Below are 17,539 nucleotides of genomic sequence, written 5' to 3'. Positions count from 1 at the left end.
CGCATGTTGCAGGTCCTGTACGGGCCTTCTTGGATACAGAAAATGATCAACTGCTGCCCTGGCCAGCACATTCTCCAGATCTCTCACCAATTGAAAACGACTGGTGAATGGTGGCCGAGCAACTGCCACGTTACAATACGACAGTCACTCTCTTGATGAACAGCTGTACCTGTGCACGCCATGCAAGCTCTGTTTGACTCAATGCCCAGGCGTATCAAGGCCGTTATTACGGCCAGAGGTGGTTGTTCTGGGTACTGATTTCTCAGGATCTAAGCACCCAAATTGCGTGAAAATGTAGTCACATGTCTGTTCTAGTATAATATATTTGTCCAATGAATACCCGTTTATCATCTGCATTTCTTCTTGGTGTAGCAATTTTAATGGCCAGTAGTGTGTTTCCCTTTCGAGGTGATGAACCCATGTTTCATCGTCTGTGACTACGTTCGACAAAAAATTGTCATTAGTAGCCACGTAATACGGAGGCAATTCGACACAGATGGGGTCCTTTGTTGCTCTTCTGTTGGGCTGCAGGGAACTCAGCGGTCACACACCTTTGGGCACATCAACTGGTGGACGAATGTGTCAAAAAAGTATGTCAGCAGTACCAAAAGATGCGACCAGTGATCAGCGAGGTGTTTTATAGTGAGAACGAGATTGTCCACACGTTCCAACACTGCAGGAGCCACAGCTGTGTGCGGTCGGCTGGTACCCGGGACATCGGACAGGTTTGCGAGACCTCTTTGCGACGATGACAGACGCCTTGTCCAACGACTCATTGCCCTTTTATTCACTGCCAGATCTGTGTAAACATCCTGCAAGCGCCTATGAATATCTACTATGCTCTCGTTTTCTGCCAAAAGAAACTCAATAACAGCTCCCTGCTTGGAATGCACCTCCGTTACAGACACCATTTTGAAGGCTACTTACTGTGCCGCACCTATTGGAACTTGAATCTATGTGGACGGAAGCGGGGATATTTCACGACATCCCACAACAAACTCCGCATGTTTTCAACCGAAATGGGTCTAGAAAAAAATATTTTGCAACAATTATTGAATTATTGAATTAATTATTGAATTGTAGATAAATTTAAATATCTGGGAGAAATCAGAACATATAACCTCAATGAAAAGGCAGAATGGCATAACAGAATAAACAAATTGACTAGAGCACAACATATCACCAAGAACACCTACGACAAAAAGAGCCTGTCAATAGTAACAAAATCAAAACACTACAAAACAGCCACTCAATCAGTAATAACATACCCAAGTGAAGCCGTCTTCAAAACAACTAAAACTGCACAAATAGACAAAATATTCAAAATAGAGAGAAGAATCATCAGTACGGGCATGAACAAATCGTTCCAGAAAGATGGACACTGGAGAGTAGCTACAAATGAAACAGTCTACAAGGAGATAGAAATAGTACAATCAGGAAGAAACGCGTTTCATTTTTCGGACATCTAATCAGAACAACACAGAACAGGATCATCAAGGGAATAATAGAAAAATTGTGGAATCGTAAGTGCAACATTAAGTGGATTACAGAAATCAAGGAAGATATGGATGAGCTACAGATTACATTGGAAGACCTAAGAAACAAAACTGACAAAATCGGGAAACTCACAGACAGACAAACCAGACTGAAAACGAAAATCAATAACCAGACAGTGGGAAGGGTGATTTCCGATGAAGAAAGAAGGATGAGATCAGAGAGAATGAAGAAGTACTGGGCTGACAGGAAACTGAAAAATTCTTTGTGTAAAGATGAATAGAGGGACCAATGAAGGCCATAAAATGTAATTAATAATAATTATTGAACGTCCCTCGCATTTTTCCATTTAGTCTTTTTCCTACTACCGAATTACCTAGCACAGTTAAATTTTCCTCTCCTTTAACTATCTGAATAATTCCCTTTATCTCGTCACACATTCTGTCAATCTCTTCATCATCTGCGGAGCTCTTAAGCATATAAATTTACAGTGCCGTGCTGGCTTTTTTCTATTTTGGCTACGATAATGTATTCATTATGCTGCTCGTAGTAGCTTAACTACATTTCTTTTTTCTTATTCATTACTAGACATCACCGCTAGCTGATTTTGTGTTGGTAACCTTGCACAGACCTGACAAGAACTCATGTTCTTCCTGCTACTGGACTTCCCTAATTCCCACTATTTCTGATTTCAGCCCATTGATTTCTCTTTTTAAATTCTCTAATCTATCTACCTAACTGAGAGAGCTAACATTTCACGCTCTACCCGTAGACTGCCAGTTTTATCTTTCTTGATTATGACACTAACCTGAATAGGTCTCGTTCAGAGATCCGAATGGAGGACTACTTTACCTCTAAAATGCTTTACCTGAGAGGATGGCCTCATGATTTATCCATACAGTATGGCAGATGCCCTCAGGTGAAGAATACCACAGCTGTAGTTTGCCCTTCGTTTCAGTCGTTCTTAGTACCAGCGCAGCAAGGCAGTATTGGCTAATATTACAAGGTCAGATTAGTCAATCATGCAGACTTTTACCCCTGCAACTACTGAAAAGACTGCTGCCCCTCTTCAGGAACCACTGGTGAGTCTACCCTCTTGAGAGAGGCTCTCTTCCCTTACAGATTATAAAATTTCCTAAATCTTTTTAGAAAAGTTGCAGAAAGGAAGTTTTGTTTGTAGGAGATTCAGTCACATGCAAAACGCATGTCATCCGATATCCACTGTCATTGTTTTAAAATTACATGTCAGTTAAGTAAACGTAAACACGTCTCACGCATTAGTCAGTAGAGGAAGAGACCTATGATCGTTATGATCGTATGACGTGTGATCAGCATGTCGCCTTTCTCACCAGCAGTTATTGACAATAGATGATTTCTTACGATGCAGCTGCTTTTGTTCAAGCAGCTCCTCATTTCGCCTCACAGTATCTGAGTGAACCCCGTACCCGATCCTCTCCAAAAAATAAATATATAAATAAATAAATCAATGAGGCTACACTATGGCGGTCCTTCCACAGCGCGAGCAGTGGCGCAGACCATTCGACGACGGAAGCGGTCTCTGTCACTGCAGTTAATGTATTGGACTTGTCAGCTCCACGTTTAACACCATACTAGATACCACGAACTTTTAAAAATAGTACAATTTAATCGTTTGTAGGAGCGTTGCTCACGCATGTTAATTATTCCTGGGGCAAGAAGTGTGACTCAATGCCCTCCTGTCTCATAAGAAAAAAGAAACTCGTGGTTCGAATCTATCTCACGATCTATGTTCCGTTCTACTTGTCAATCTCTGGAAAAATACTTCTTGGCATTTTACTGAACTATCAGCTCGAGAAATAATTAGTTTTATGAAAATTCCCCTCTGAAGTGACAACATCCTACAGTATTAGTATTGCATCACTTTAGAAGCCAGCACCCTCGACCTACCTTGCTACACAATTTTCCTGAAGAATGAAGAGAGAAAAGGTCCGTTCACTGCGCACAGAAGGAAAAGTAGTTCGCCGTATGGGCATGACGTCATTGCAGGCTCGTCGGCTGGAGTTTGCGCGTTCAGCGGTAGACGTTCTGGCGCCTGCCGTCGTAGAAGCATCTCTGTTGCAGCGTCGAATACAGAGGTAGGTGCACTCTACGCAGTTTCTATTTTCTGGTTTTATATGCAGTTGTACGCATAATGAAGTCACTGATCTTATATGGTATGTCGATGCTTATAAAGACCAGATTGTTTGTGGCAGCGTAGTTTTCCAAACAACTACTACAATATTACACAGCAGAATAGTTTTGTGCAATTGTAAGCCGATTTTCGAAGAACTCTTTAAATCCTGCAGATCTGTTCACATTACTACGGAAATGTATTGTTCAGGTCAATACGACCGGACATTAAAATAGTTCAAAAAACTTCTAACATATATTTTCGTATAGTTGTTGACATTGTTGCATTCCAATATGTTGTTGAAAATAATAATAATACCAGTACCCAGAACTTTATTTAAAAAAATCTGTTAATAATAATAACACTAGAACCAAAAATGTTCCTTTCGTAGCACAGAAAAGGCGAATACGTCGTGGGCTGTGTTGGGGTTTTAAAAGAAGGGAACTAGCTTCTCGACTTATCTGGCAGCTCCAAAGACATTTAAATAAGAACATTTCGACGTATACGAGCCTTTTTACTTGTTAGTGTTAGAACCCATACCGTGTAGTACACTGCATCGTGACATACGTGATATCATGTCGTGTAACATGACACATGCTTTCGTGTGGTCCAACATGGCATTTGTCATGTCGTGTATTATAGGATAAAATGTGTCATTAGCGTTTAGGATGCATGCAACCCCACTCTGGGGATTCACCCCCACTCTAGGATACTTTCTAGTACAGACGTATCCCACTGTCTAGAAACACATTCTTGTAACAGGGGTTGGACTTGAGGGAGAAATGGTCGCCACGGAGGGAAAAAAAAATCAACCGCCCCCCACCCGCCCCGACGTAAAAAAAAAAATGTTCTAGCGTTCCCCAAGAACAAATCCACCACCATATATTTTATTCCCCCCCCCCCCCCCCATCTCGGAAAAACTTGTTTAAGTTGTACATGTAAGCTCTTCAGCCATGAGATATTATATCTGTGGCTGGCGAATCTTATTGATTTTTGGCATAGGGTCAGGGACTTTAGCCTACAAGTTGCGGAATGCACGTATGTCAACACGCCGGGAAAGTAGAATAAACTGGTAAAAAAAAAAAAAAAAAGAAACAAAAAAACGCGAATATGTCGAGGTGTTTTGATTTAAATTTCTTTGAATCTGCCATGTAAGTAGTGAAGCTAGTTCCCTTTTATTACATTCCTAACTCTGCCAAGGACATACTCGCCTTTTTGTGTTTTGATATAAGCGTTTTTCAATCTGGCTTCCAACTTCTACTGTTACGCAATTATGACATCATGCAGCCAAACCTTAGCAACCGATGTAGATTTTTGTTGACTCAGGCGATGATTGATAAGGTATAATTTTGTTTATTGTTTTCGAATCATGTTGTTGGAGTCAGGCATTGTTGATCTGGCACCTCTATGGCTACCTACCTAGTACGGTTGAACCTGTCCAGTTCAACCTACGGTATCCGTGGAGCATAGAAGTTTCACTATCAGGTCAAGGTCACATGCCTGCGGAAGGTTTTCTGTTCCATTTACCTTTTAAATTTTTCGTATTTTTTATTTTTATTGTTTTGTTTTATATTTTTTAATTTTTTTATTCATAAACACGTGAGAATGTATACGCAAACATAACAAAAAATAATCACAGATACTAAATACAGTGCATAAAAGAACAGCAAAGATAAATACAACATCGAAAGAAATATTAAATATATGGCGAAGTTTATGATAATAATTTATGTAAATAGTTTATATTACGTAGATAAACTTACGATGCTACCATGTTACATATATAAACTTACTTGAAAGCTTGCTATGTCGGAAGCCGAACGATTCGCGTAACAAATACTAAACATTTGAAAAGCATACTTCTTTACATACATCTTTTATCTTAAAATTCTCGTCATTGCCTGTTTAAAGTATGCAATAATAAAAGCTGTTAATTAAGAAACGTTCGCTAGAAAGCCTCACGTGAATAATTGTGGGCCGAAACGTAGGAACAACTAATCCGAATTACGTATGAGTATGATTTACTGAAATAAGCCCAAGCAAAACAAGGTATGCACTACAACATTCTATCAACTTTTCAGTCCTGTACAAAAACTGACAAACTTGTTTTGCTCCAAAATATTTCTACAAGATAGTATGTAAGTTTTTAAAGAAAATGCAGGAAAACTTTTTCTGTTGGTTAGAAATAAGGTGAAGTTTCTCAAAAATTATTTTTAAAGCAGTTTTCGGGTTAGTTTAATTTTCTACATGGCTATTGGCAAAGCTTTAAATGCTAGGCATAATTCGGGTCTAGTGTACGCATTATTTTGCAACCCTAGTGTTTTTTCGAAGTAATTAAAGCCACTGATGAATAAAATCTTTAACGGATAAACTACGAAACGATAATTAACTCTAATGACCAGTTTTTTTAATTATGTCAAAATTCAACACATTTCTACGAAATAGTTTCATGTGCAAACGCTTGGGTTTCTGCACGTGACCCCAAAGATGAAAGATTTTTGCAAACGCTTCTGATGATTTTCGCCCAGATGTCCGGATACTTTTGATCACATGGTGTAGAATGCTTACAGCAGTCTAAAGGAGTCAGAGCCCAGCCTTTCAATGGTACGGTCGTATGTAGCATGAAGTCCGAAGAAAGTTGTAATTTGCCTGTTTTAGTTGTGCTACATGTTTCAAAATTGTTTTAAAGTGAAGACATATTTATTCCGGTGTTATTATTTTTTTTTAATAAAGTACGGATTTTGTAAAGTAATGTCTGAGAAAAGACAGTAATTTGGCATGGAATATTCTGGTGGTTTTTTTTTTTTTTTTATAAAGTACGGATTTTGTAAAGTAATGTCTGAGAAAAGACAGTAATTTGGCATGGAATATTCCGGTGTTTTTTTTTTTTTTTATAAAGTACGGATTTTGTAAAGTAATGTCTGAGAAAAGACAGTAATTTGGCATGGAATATTGAGCAGATCGGTGACTAAAAACTTGAGTGCATTGGACACCGATAAACTTAATAGCGTGGCGAGCATTTTCATTTTAGAACTATCCGTGCTTAGTAGCTGTTCAGGTTTCAAGAAATACGTTACCATGAACTTGCTAAAGTGAATGAAAGGGTTTGTGCATGATTGTGTTAAGATTAGTACGGGCTTGGTAGTGAACATTTACATCTCAAGGTTCAGAATATACCGACTTTTTGCCAGTAATTTCACCTTTCATTCAAAATTAAGACTTTTTCCCGGTTATTAGAATAGTTAGGTCGTAGGCAGCCTGGTGCGAGTAGCAGTACGGTAGGTTTCTGCTCGGCTTTGTTACCAGCGATCTACTGCAACGAGTCCGCAAGTAGGTGCAGGTAATGGACGAACGTAACCACGTCGCCCCAGACTGACGAACACCGAATTTTACGTGCATTTTATGTGCATGTTTAGACTACTATATCGTGGCAACGGATAAAGTTTCACAAAACAACAGGATCCCATTAATTACATGTTTTTGTGTATCTTCTTACAAAATTTGAACCGATTCGCCCACGTTTGAAACATGGAAGTGAAGCACCTAAGAAAAGTCACAATAAATGTGCTTTTTGCACGTAAAATCCGAATGAACCTAGATTTTTGGAACCGAGTATCCAGTTTTATTGCGAAAGTGTGCATTTTAAATTATTTAATTCACTTTAAACCGTTCCCACTTCTTCAGATCACTTAGGAGCAAATTTTATATGCTACACTCGCAAATTTAAGCCATCGTTTCTCGAAATTGCTAAATATGACTGGATTTTATTATTATTATTTTACTTTGTTCATTTATCTGCTTTCGTGTTACGTTTGACCCGATTCGTACAAATTTAAAAGTACAGAAGTGGTATGCTTCAAAAACTTCCCAGGAAACGTGTTTTTTGCACGTAAAATCCAAACGTAGGAATTATTCTTTTCCAAACGGTTGTACGTTATCTTCGACCAAGGTTCGATACACCGGTGGACAACATTTGAACCATCAGTCTCGATCCAGTCCGGAGTTACTTAGGGGTGACTGGTTTTGCACATAAAATCCGAACGAGGGCGATAGTGCACTGCATGTCAAAGCTGATTGTATGTGGGGTACAAACAAAAGTTTCTTAGATTAGACGACCCTCCATCTAATCTGGATAACGACAGCTTTAGGAGAGCGAGAAGTATCTGTGTAAGATTGAAAGAAATGCCTGCCAAAGATGAGGGTATTTAAGTCCTAGTGGTTAACTGCCGAAGCATTTGCAACAAATTGCCAGAGTTCAAAGTGCTACTGAAAAGCAGCGAAGCTCACATAATAATAGGTACAGAAGAAACCTGAAATTGATGGCAGTGAGATTTATGGGGAAAATTCTAAGTGTATATCGAAAGGATAGGCTAATGGGAAATGTAAGTGGTGTATCTGTCGATGGAGATAGGAAACTCAAATCCACCGAGATAGAAATTTAAGCTGAACGTGAGATTGTTTGGGCAATACTCAGTACCAAGGATGGGTATAAAATGGTAATTGGATACCTCTATTGCCCACCAAAATCATCTACTGATGTAGTCGAAAACTTTAGAGAAAACCTCAGTTCGTTTCTACGTAGGTTCCCTAATCGTACTGTAATCATCGGTAGATAATTTAATCATCCAACACTCAATTAGGAAAATTACAGTTTTGTTAGTGGTGGGCGTGACAAGTCATTCTGAGAAACATCACGAAACGCCTTCTCTGAAAACTACCTAGAACTATATTGGATCTAATGGAAAGAAATAGACCTGACCGTTTTGAGGATGTCCACGTCGAAATTGGTACCAATGGTCATAATGCGGTTGTAGCAACAATGATTACGAATGTACGAAAGGCAACTAAAACAAACAGAAAGGTCTCTATATTCAGTAAACTACATTAAAAAAATCAGTAGCTTCATATCTCAACGAGTAACTTGAAAGTTTCTGCACAGGACAGGGCCATGTATAGACACTATGGCTCAAGTTTAAAAGAGTAATTGACGTGCACTGGATAGACATGTTCCCAGTAGAATAGTTCATAATGGGAGGAAACCTCCATGGTATACAGCTACTGTAAAGAAACCTCTAAAGAAGCAGAGATTACTTCACAGATGGTGTAAAACAATGCATTGGACTATAGATAGAGAGGTATTGAATTAAACCCTTCTGGCTTCAAGAGGGAAATGCGTGAAGCCTTTAGAGATCAACGTAGCATAATACTGTCAAATGATCTTTCACCAAACCCAAAAAAATCCTGATCGTATATAAAGGCTGTTAGTTTCAGCAAAGTTAGTGTCCATGCCGTAGCGAATGAGACAGGAACTGAAACTGACATTAGGAAAGAAAAAACTCAAACCCTTAACTTTGTTTTCAAATGTTCCTTTACAAAGGAAAACCCAGGAAAATTGTTCCAATTTAATCCTTATACCACTGAAAAGATGAGTGAAATAAGTATTAGTGCCAGTGGTTTTGAGAAACAACTGAAATCGTTAAAACTGAACAAAGTTCCAGGGCCTGATAGAATTCATGTCAGATTCTATATAGAATTTGCGACTGAGTTAGCCTCTCGTCTAACTATAATCTCTCGTACATCCCTCGAACAAGAAACGGTGCCCAATAGTTGGAAGAAAGCTCAGACAACACCCACCTACAGGAAGATTTCACAAAACTACCGCCCAGTATCTTTGAGATGATTTGTTAAGAATCTTAGAACATATCTTCAGCTCAAAAATAATGAGATGTGTTGAACAGAGTGACTTCCTCCGTGCCAACCAACAAGGATTCCGAAAACTTTGATCATGTGAAACCTAAACCGCGCTTTTCTCACATGATACACAGAAAGCTTTGGATCTAGTATTTCTTGATTTCCAAAAAGGATTTGATTCAGTACCACACCTACACTTATTGTCAAAGTTCGGCTGTATGTGATATCAAGTGAAAGTTGTGACTGGACTGAGAACGTTTTGGGAGGGAGGACACAGCATGTTATCTTGGTTGGAGAGTCATTGACAGGCGTAGAAGTAACTTCGGGTGTGCGAGAGGGAAATGTGTCGGGCCCTTGCTGTTCATGTTGTACGTTAATGGCCTAACGGACAATATTAGTAGTAACCTCAGACTTTTTACAGATGACGCAGTTATCGTAATGAAGAAATATTTGAAAGAAGCTGCGTAAATACTTGGTCAGATGTTGATAACATTTCGAAGTGCGAAGGTTGGCAAACTGACTTAAATGCTCACAAATGTAAAATTGTGCACGTCACAAAATGAAGAAATTTAGTATCTTATGACTATAACATCAGTAAGATATGAAATGGGATGATTACATAGACTCTGTGGCGGACTTCGGTTTATTGGAGTGGCATCAGCGGGTACACTAAGAGGAAGGAGACACGTGGGGTGGGAGATGAAGAGGGAAGACAGGGCAGGAGGGAGTGCAGAGACACTGAAAGGGGGCACAAGAGAGGGAGGGGGAGTAGCAGGGGGAAGTCGCTCAGGAGGAGAGAGGGGGAGCCCTGAGGAGGAGGCAAGAAGATGGGGTTAGAGTTGGTACGAAGGGTAGATGTCAGGGTGGAGCTCACCATCCGGGAGGGGTAGATGGTGGAAGTTGTGTTGGGAGAGGAGATGGAGGCTGTGGAGATGGAGAGAGGGTGGGACACAACGGTAAAGGCGTGGCGACTGGTTGGGGGTGGAGAGGAAGGGAGACACGACGGGGTGAGGGGGATCAAGGGCGGCGGACAATATATAGTGTGCGGATGTGTTCAAGGAAAAGGAGAAGGCGGGGGAAGGGCATAAGGTCGTAGAGGATGCATGTGGGGGACGGCAGGCGGATGCGGTAGGCGAGGCAGAGCGCATGGCGTTCGAGGATTTGGAGGGCTTTATAGAACCAGGGATGGGCGGAAATCCAAGCTACGCTGGCAGAACTGAGGATGGGGCGGATCAAGGATTTGTAGGTGTGAAGGATGATGGAAGGATGCAGACCCCACGTCAGGCTGGACAGGAATTTCAGGAGGCGGAGCGGTTGTGAGCTTTGTGGTGGATAGTAAGGAGATGGGGAGTCCAGGTGAGGTGGCGGTCGAGTGTGAGGCCAAGGTATTTGAGGGTAGGAGTGAGATGGAGAGGACGGCCATAAATGGTGAGAAAGAAATCATGGAGGCAGAACATCGCCAACTCTCTTGTGGTTCCCTTTTTAGGTACTCCACGTCGACGTCTGCTCGTAGATACGTATCGTCGGTAGGTTTTCCGGCTTTACTTCCCGACGTGGCAGCGCTGACTCTCCGATGAGGTGCGGGCCTTGTAATTTGTTATTACTGCGAGTCTTGTAAATATCGCTTTTATTTAGTAATTTGCCCGGCTAAAACTCTCCCCTTTTATGATTAACACAGCCTACGCCACCTTTCGGAGGGAGTGGGGACGTGAAGGAGTCATAAAAGTTCCTATTAAGCAGTCCGTGAAACACGTTAACGTTCACTTCAGTTACCGTGTTATTACAAACACGCTACGCTTTCCGCTAGATAGTGCTGACTTACTGCTGAATAGCTTTGGTTCCGTAAAACCTTCACTGATTAGTACTAGGTAAATGAAATAAGTACATCACTCTTGTATTTCACTTTCACTCTATATTCAAGGATTAAGATGGTGACGGATGATGGTCTATTTAAAAGGTTCCTAGAGTGGAGAAATCTAAATAGTCCGCAAATTCCGATATGCACGCGCTCTACGTCCAGATTCGCAACTAACGGCTCACGACACTTTCAAAAGTACGCACGTTAATATCTGAATACCGGTACCTCTTAACTCACTCGTATCAGCAGATAATTTGAGTTTCTGTCGTCTATATGTCCGTAAAATTCCAGTCTAGCACTAAAGTCCTAAAATCCCCTTAATACTCTGTTGCTACCAACATTCAGAGATCGTACACTACATCCCTTTTAATCTCCGTGATATTCAAACAGTTTATCGTGAATCTTAACACGATAAAGTCCAATGTAATTATTTTCTCGCCCTTTAACGAAACAATCAAGGAAAAAAGGCGCCAATAATGACGATCGGGCCTTTTTATAGGTTTTTCATTGTAAGGTGTCGGGCAAATCCAACACCTTCCATGAAAACCCTGACATGATAAGCAAATCCAGTAGTATGTCACAAAGCTCCGAATAAATCGTGCCATTAAATTAACCAAAGTAATACGAGTAACGAGTTAGCAAATGGAATACCACAGACTAACACAAGAATGCCTAAATGCATGTCATACCTTCCCACAGTGAGACAGACGCAGTTCCGAGGGGAGAAATGAGAACAGAAGCCGAGAGCAAAACCGTGTTAAGCTAGAAGGCCCCACGATAAGGAACGGACACTCACGTCGCCAGCTGACCACCAGGACCACCCTCCATCCCATGTTAAAAGCTAGAGCCCTCCAGAAGAACAGTATAGATCTTACGATAACACAAAAAGGGCCACACCAGCTGCAAGTTTTAGTGTGAGACTTTTTCGCGTCTCTGTTACGTTGCAAACTTTAAAAACATTGTCCCACCACGAAAAGTATAACGTTTCTCATTGGATAGACAGAATTTTTGTAGGCGGAGCTTAAGGTTAACATTGAGACCCTGATTGGTCAGTTGAAAACACAGCCAGATAGTTTTTTTTAACCAACGTCGGTAAATTGTAGTAAGGAGAAGTTAGCAAGGAGTTGCTTTGGAAACGGCGAGCTGTATGGAGCTGCTCCGGGCGCCGCACCCTGACGAACACCAACAAGGTAATGAACGCACGCGATGCCGCATTTTTGAGCCCATAAGGCTTCACTCAGAACTGCAGAAGTCTCATCTGTTACATCCCCTTTTTACGTAATACTAGTGTCGATCGTCAATTGAAGCTCATGGTATTCACATTTGCTATGTAAGTTAAAATCTGAGACGTGATGATTTTTCTGTTATATAATTATTGAGAAGCCACATCAGCCACTGTAATTTAGGACAAATTAGATAAGTAAATAAAGATAATTGAGGGTCCCTGTAGACCATTTTGACAGTTTTCTCTTTTGTGAAACTTAATTTAAACCTAGATTATAGATGTGATATGGCATAGGTCATCCTTCGATCCATTGTAGAACTTGGAAATCCATTCAGGCAATATTCGTTCACATTTTTGTTGAACGCAGTTGGTTTTTATCATCCTGTATTAAAACATTTCCTTTTATCAATAGTGCAATTTATAAACAATGTTTTGTGAGTAGAATAAAATTTCCAATGATAAACTCAACTGCGGTTCTAGTCGCTTCAGTCTGGAACCGCGTGACCGCTACGGTCGCAGGTTCGAATCCTGCCTCGGGCATGGATGTGTGTGATGTCCTTAGGTTAGTTAGGTTTAAGTAGTTCTAAGTTCTAGGGGACTGATGACCTGAGAAGTTAAGTCCCATAGCGCTCAGAGCCATTTGAACCATTTGTTTTTAAACTCAAGTGCTTTTTCGACGTTATTTTACCAGCTAACTAAAAATAGGAATCCTTGAACCCCATCCACTAAACTTAGTTAGTATTAAGATTCTTTTACAGGGAGTGCAGTGGAACTGACGCTGAAATAATTAAGTATTTGGTTATATCATCGCTAGTCTCACCGAACTCTTCTGAACTCTACATGTCATGTGTGGTCTGGCGTCTCCTTACCAGCAACAGCTCCAGGTTCAAACTAGTCTATTCCCTAAAAAACACGCTCAGAGCGTCGTTGCGCGAAAGTGGTAGGGAGACACGACTTAGAACAAACAGACACCACGCAGAATGTTAGATCATCACAAGAGTTTAACGTCACTGCCTTCTCCATGGCGGACCTTCCGTGGCTTTGCTGTACTTAGATGTTAAACTACCTGCTGATATACTATAATTTTGATCTGCAATTATAGCGATAAGAAGTGCAATAGTATCGAAGGAAATTGACGGAGATTCGAATTGTGAAATGATTTGGGAGAAGGTCACGGTTAAAGCAGGCTCAGACATGGTAATTGGATGTCTCTATAGGCCCCCGGGCTCAGCAGCTGTTGTGGCTCAGCACCTGAAGAATAATTTGGAAAATATTTCGAGTAGATTTCCCCACCATGTTATAGTTCTGGGTGGAGATTTTAATTTGCCGGATATAGACTGGGAGACTCAAACGTTCATAACGGGTGGCAGGGACAAAGAATCCAGTGAAATATTTTTAAGTGCTTTATCTGAAAACTACCTTGAGCAGTTAAACAGAAAACCGACTCGTGGCGATAATATATTAGACCTTCTGGTGACAAACAGACCCGAACTATTTGAATCAGTTAATGCAGAACAGGGAATCAGCGATCATAAAGCGGTTACTGCGTCAATGATTTCAGCCGTAAATAGAAATATTAAAAAAGGTAGGAAGATTTTTCTGTTTAGCAAAAGTGACAAAAAGCAGATTACAGAGTACCTGACGGCTCAACACAAAAGTTTTGTCTCAAGTGCAGATAGTGTTGAGGATCAGTGGACAAAGTTCAAAACCATGGTACAATATGCGTTAGATGAGTATGTGCCAAGCAAGATCATAAGAGATGGAAAAGAGCCACCGTGGTACAACAACCGAATTAGAAAACTGCTGCGGAAGCAAAGGGAACTTCACAGCAAACATAAACATAGCCAAAGCCTTGCAGACAAACAAAAATTACGCGAAGCGAAATGTAGTGTGAGGAGGGCTATGCGAGAGGCTTTCAATGAATTCGAAAGTAACGTTCTGTGTACTGACTTGGCAGAAAATCCTAAGAAATTTTGGTCCTATGTCAAAGCGGTAGGTGGATCAAAACAAAATGTCCAGACACTCTGTGACCAAAATGGTACTGAAACAGAGGATGACAGACTAAAGGCCGAATTACTAAATGTCTTCTTCCAAAGCTGTTTCACAGAGGAAGACTGCACTGTGCTTCCTTCTCTAGATTGTCGCACAGTTGACAAAATGGTAGATATCGAAGTAGACGACAGAGGGATAGAGAAACAATTAAAATCGCTCAAAAGAGGAAAGGCCGCTGGTCCTGATGGGATACCAGTTCGATTTTACACAGAGTACGCGAAGGAACTTGCCCCCCTTCTTGCAGCGGTGTACCGTAGGTCTCTAGAAGAGCGAAGCGTTCCAAAGGATTGGAAAAGGGCACAGGTCATCCCCGTTCTCAAGAAGGGACGTCGAACAGATGTGCAGAACTATAGACCTATATCTCTAACGTCGATCAGTTGTAGAATTTTGGAACACGTATTATGTTCGAGTATAATGTCTTTTCTGGAGACTAGAAATCTACTCTGTAGGAATCAGCATGGGTTTCGAAAAAGACGATCGTGTGAAACCCAGCTCGCGCTATTCGTCCACGAGACTCAGAGGGCCTTAGACACGGGTTCACAGGTAGATGCCGTGTTTCTTGACTTCCGCAAGGCGTTTGACACAGTTCCCCACAGTCGTTTAATGAACAAAGTAAGAGCATACGGACTATCAGATCAATTGTGTGTTTGGATTGAGGAGTTCCTAGATAACAGAACGCAGCACGTCATTCTCAATGGAGAGAAGTCTTCCGAAGTAAGAGTGATTTCAGGTGTGCCGCAGGGGAGTGTCGTAGGACCGTTGCTATTCACAATATACATAAATGACCTGGTGGATGACATCGGAAGTTCACTGAGGCTTTTTGCAGATGATGCTGTGGTGTATCGAGAGGCTGCAACAATGGAAAATTGTACTGAAATGCAGGAGGATCTGCAGCGAATTGACGCATGGTGCACGGAATGGCAATTGAATCTCAATGTAGCGAAGTGTAATGTGATGCGAATACATAGAAAGATAGGTCCCTTATCATTTAGCTACAAAATAGCAGGTCAGCAACTGGAAGCAGTTAATTCCATAAATTATCTGGGAGTACGCATTAGGAGTGATTTAAAATGGAATGATCATATAAAGTTGATCGTCGGTAAAGCAGATGCCAGACTGAGATTCATTGGAAGAATCCTAAGGAAATGCAATCCGACAACAAAGGAAGTAGGTTACAGTACGCTTGTTCGCCCAATGCTTGAATACTGCTCAGCAGTGTGGGATCCGCACCAGGTAGGGTTGATAGAAGAGATAGAGAAGATCCAACGGAGAACAGCGCGCTTCGTTACAGGATCATTTAGTAATTACGAAAGCGTTACGGAGATGATAGATAAACTCCAGTGGAAGACTCTGCAGGAGAGACGCTCAGTAGCTCGGTACGGGCTTTTGTTGAAGTTTCGAGAACATACCTTCACCGAAGAGTCAAGCAGTATATTGCTCCCTCCTACGTATATCTCGCGAAGAGACCATGAGGATAAAATCAGAGAGATTAGAGCCCACACAGAAGCATACCGACAATCCTTCTTTCCACGTACAATACGAGACTGGAATAGAAAGGAGAACCGATAGAGGTACTCAGGGTACCCTCCGCCACACACCGTCAGGTGGCTTGCGGAGTACGGATGTAGATGTAGATGTAGATGAACTCTGATTCTACACTATTTTCCCATCTAAAAATTCTATTCTTAATTTTAAATTATTCTTTCTATAGATTTTACCACTGTAAACTGAACCGAGGTGTTACACGGAATGCGAAGCTCCGTGAATTTGCGTAGCGTAAACACGAGAGTTGGAAGCGTCAGCGGGGTTACAGTTGAAAAACTGAGGAGGCGAAGAGGACCGCTTCAATGCTTCAACTGCCAGGGAATTGAACACCTCGCCAAATACTGCAAAATGTCCCCACGCTGCGTAAAGTGTGCTGGTGAGCACCTGATCCAGGAATGTCCGTTCCCGACAAGAAGACACCCACGTGTTGCAACTGCAATGAAGAACACGTCGCCAGCTTCCGCGGCCGCAAAGCCTTCAGAAAAGCAGCTGCAAATGGGCGGCAGGCACCAGCGAGGAGAGTTCAGCCGGATAGAGACTACGCTACTGCAGCAGCAGCGGCGACCGCGGCAGTGGCCCCAGGGGAAACGCCTGCAAGACCGACACAGCAACACGCCGATCAGGCGCGGCAGGCGGAGCTGCCTACCCGCGCAGTGGAAGGCGTTCCCCGAGAGGAGCAGGACCGGCCGGATACGTGGGCGCGGAGGAGGGGGGCCGCCATAGCGCAACCCCCCCTCCCCCCCCCCCCCATCACCTGCACCCGCCCCACCACCTCCGACCACTGTAACCATCGAGGCCACATTACTACGAGAACAGCTGCGGGAGGTCAAACAGTAGCTACACTAACTACCGCAGATGATCGTAATTTGTTTTAAGTTGAAAGTATCTGTGAGATTGAGCAATGCTTTTTTTTTTTTGCTGGTTTCAAGAAAATCAATGTTGAAGTCCGCACAATACACTATTGATTTTTTGTCTACATGAAGCCTGTTTAGTACATATTCAAGCTTATTCAGAAATGAGTCAAAACGGTTTACACAATCGCATTATGTTATGGGTTGAGTTAGGGCCGCGAAGCTACAAGGCTTAGCCCACTGCAGCTTCTAGGATCGGCTTACGCCGACTCACCTATAGAAGAGTGAGCCAATAAATTGCTTCCTCCTATGAATATCTCGCGAAAAAACTATCAACATAATATTAGACAAGTTCCAGTCCACACCCGACGGCGTTCTTCCCGCAAATCTTTCGGAACTGGAACAGGAAAAGGGGGAAGTGAAACTTGTACACGAAGTACGCTCCGCCACATCCCTTAAGGCGATTTGCAGAGTATAAACGTAGATGCAGATGTAACCGGCAGAAGCATCCATAAGTGACTCGCGATGCTGCCGAAGCATTACTGCTCACCGTCGAAAGCGCTCGAGAATGCCCTATTCAAAATTACGACGATTAAGCTACGCCATAACTTTCCAGGAAATTACTGACGCCGAACAAACCAAACGGACTCGCAGAAGGTGTAATATCGCCTGAT

At 41.8% G+C, this 17,539-nt stretch overlaps 1 protein-coding gene across 1 annotated transcript in view; it reads left to right on the top strand.

Moving 5' to 3' along the window:
- Positions 1-3,589: 3,589 nt before the first annotated feature.
- LOC126335404 (serpin B6-like) overlaps positions 3,590-17,539 on the top strand; it is a 325,460-nt gene continuing 311,510 nt past the window's right edge. The window contains exon 1 of the mRNA XM_049998665.1: positions 3,590-3,608. The gene's annotated coding sequence lies outside the window, so the exon portion shown is untranslated. The remainder of the gene's footprint in view (positions 3,609-17,539) is intronic.

The sequence above is a fragment of the Schistocerca gregaria genome, chromosome 2, assembly GCF_023897955.1.
Source record: "Schistocerca gregaria isolate iqSchGreg1 chromosome 2, iqSchGreg1.2, whole genome shotgun sequence".
NCBI lineage: Eukaryota > Metazoa > Arthropoda > Insecta > Orthoptera > Acrididae > Schistocerca > Schistocerca gregaria.
Note: the sequence above shows the minus strand (reverse complement) of the source record. Positions and strands in the feature narration are given on the sequence as shown.